Source organism: Littorina saxatilis, unplaced genomic scaffold (genome assembly GCF_037325665.1).
Source record: "Littorina saxatilis isolate snail1 unplaced genomic scaffold, US_GU_Lsax_2.0 scaffold_2079, whole genome shotgun sequence".
Lineage (NCBI taxonomy): Eukaryota > Metazoa > Mollusca > Gastropoda > Littorinimorpha > Littorinidae > Littorina > Littorina saxatilis.
The window spans coordinates 3,069-6,136 of record NW_027125775.1 but is presented as its reverse complement, the minus strand read 5'-3'; positions in this window follow the sequence as shown (position 1 = coordinate 6,136).

The window sequence follows — 3,068 nt, the reverse complement described above, 5'->3', positions numbered from 1 at the left end:
ACCTGAGGACCAGCCACTTCCGGTTCCCCGTTCAGAGTAATGAGATTGCTGGGGCCGTAGAATTTTTCATCCAGTTTTGTCCTTTTTTTTCTCCAAAATTGATATTAGTCGGAAGAAACAAGCACACGTGTGACACGTGTGGTGGGGGTATTTCCCGGCGAGTTTTCAGTGTTGTTGTTGTTATTGCGAAGCGAAGCGGCTTCCCAGGGCGGAAGGCAGTCAGTTTGTGCATCAAACAGTGTTGTTGTGATGGATGGATGAGTGAGTGATGAGGGTGAATGAGTTAGTTAAACTGTGACTGAATATCTATTGATTGATTGATATTAAAGTGAACATTAGGGGGGGGGGGGTCGAAATGCACCATTGTGCACTCGCCTTGATGTAAGGAACACTACTGCAGTCTCCAACAGCTTCAAAGTGGGTTAGACAGGCTCTTGATAAAGACTGAGGCAAAATGTGCCAAATCACACATTGTCTTGAAAGAAGGAAAAATCTTCATTTGTCACCTTTCTGCACTTTTTTGACTTTGAGTGCATAGCCACAATGGTCACAGACAAGATGCATCAACCAGATTTGAAAAAGACCCCAAACTGAACTTGTTATGACTATTTGTAACCCCTCTCACCTTTTTGACTTGGCCGTACCCAAGCAAAAAGGCAAAAAAAATCATAACTAATTCCATGTTGACTTTTTGGTGGGGTGGACCTATTGTTCCAGACTCGCCTTGATTAGAGCAACACTAGTGCAGTGTCCAACAGCTTTAAAAATTTGTTTTGACCTCTTGACAATGTACATGTCAACAATCCCTGACTATCCCTGACTGTTGTATAGTAAGAAAAAAATCTTCATTTTTCCCCTTCCCGCAGTGGGGCACTGCGGTTATGAAATTAAAGGCCCCTCCTGTTTTTGGAACCGCAGGAGCTTTCTAGTTTGCTGTTAGGTAGATTTTTGGTTCCTCTTTCCTGTCATGCTCTCTTTTTCTTCATGAATTCTTTTCTTTTTTCTGCCTTCTTGCTCATTCACCTGTATTTTTTCCAAAAATCTCTTCTCTTGCCGCTTGTCTCGCGATTCATGTATAGTTTAATCTGTTAGTGTTCTGATGTAAGTCCAGCAGTAGATAGGTTAAGCCTATTTTAACATACTGGAAACTGGTAATCTTCCAGTAGGTATTAATTTAGTTTTACTAAAGCCTGCTGGGACACAAGTAATGGGTTAGTGCATTTGTAAACAGGAATCGCTTGACAAGTGGCCCCCTTCATCCCCCCCTTCCTCGTCCTGATATGGCTCTGCGTAGTCGGCTGGACGTTAAGCAACAAATAAACAAACAAACAAACAAATTTTTCCCCTTTCTCCACCTTTTTGAGTGTCAGTGCATAGCCACAATGGTCACAGAAAAGATGCAGCAAACAGATTTGAAAAAGACCCAAAAGTGAACTTGTTATGACTATTTCTAACCTTTCCTACCTTGTTCACTTGGCCGTACCCAAGCCAAAAGACTAAAAAAAATCATAACTAATTCCATGTTCACTTTTTGGTGGGGTGGACCTATTGTTCCAGACTCGCCTTGATTAGAGCAACACTAGTGCAGTGTTCAACAGCTTTTAAAATTTGTTTTGACCTCTTGACAATGTACATGTAAACATGTAACCCTAATCCCTGACTGTTGTGCAGTGAGAAAAAATCTTCATTTCTCCCTTTTCTCCACTTATTTGTGTGTCAGTGCATAGCCACAATGGTCACAGAAAAGATGCATCAAACAGATTTGAAAAAGACCCAAAACTGAATTTGTTATGAATATTTCTAATCTTTTTTGGACTTAGAAAAAAACAACACCCAAAATCTTCCTTTTTCCCTTCTTCAAAATTTGTCCCAAAAAAACCAACACCCAAAATCTTCATTTTCCCCCTTCTTCACTTTTTTGTCAGTGCATAGCCAGAATGGTCACAGAAAAGATGCAGCAAACAGATTTGAAAAAGACCCCAAACTGAACTTGTTATGACTATTCACCTTTTTGACTTGGCCGTACCCAAGCAAAAAGGCAAAAAAAATCATAACTAATTCCATGTTGACTTTTTGGTGGGGTGAACCTATTGTTCCAGACTTGCCTTGATTAGAGCAACACTAGTGCAGTGTCCAACAGCTTTTAAAATTTGTTTTGACCTCTTGACAATGTACATGTCAACAATCCCTGACTTGTGTAGTAAGAAAACATCTTCATTTTTCCCCTTTCTCCACTTTCTCTTTCATGAGGAAGGGATAATCACACATAGTACGCCAGTGAGGTTAGAATGGTGAGGTGGGGTCTGAGGCTGGTAAGGGATTTGGGGGTAGGACCGACGAGAGGGCACGGATTCGGCGGTTCGCCGTGTCGAGTCAACTTCATATAGATCTGTGTGCGATCAACAGCCCCAGCCGATCTGGATCTGTTCAAGTCAAAAGTAAAGTCAAGGATACGAAGAAGTTTACCGAAAAACATCGATCCCAAGGACTCATGTTGTAACTTTTCAAAGCAGTTACATTCAATCAAAGCTCTATCCACATTAAACCGAACGGGAATCGTCGAAGATCCACGCAACTTCACTGCAATGTCGAAAACGAACTCATAATGTCACCGCAGATCTATAGTTGGTTTTGGTTTTGTGTCGCAGCAAAGAAACGAAGCAAATCTCCGGCTTTTAGACTATTTCACACTAAAAAAACGTTCATTTAGCGGGTTATTAAAATATATTTCTTTGAGGTTGCAAGGCAATGGCATCGCTGAGATGTACTCCTTCGAACACACGACACAGGTTAGAAATTGACTTCATTTGGGCGCTTTTTACGGCCAAAACAGAGTGAGCTTTTTGACGGGTTTATGGAAAAATCACTTCGGGGGCAGGTCTAAAATCCTGTGTACAGTGCCAAATCATACATCATTCAAAAGAGCAAAGTATGTTCTTTATTCTAACATATGGGCTAGGGTAAGTCATAGATATAAATAGACAGTGTCTGTCTATTATATCTGTAGGCAAGTGTATTCCATTCCTTCGATAGTCTCGTCATCTACACTTGCGTGAACAATGCAATTT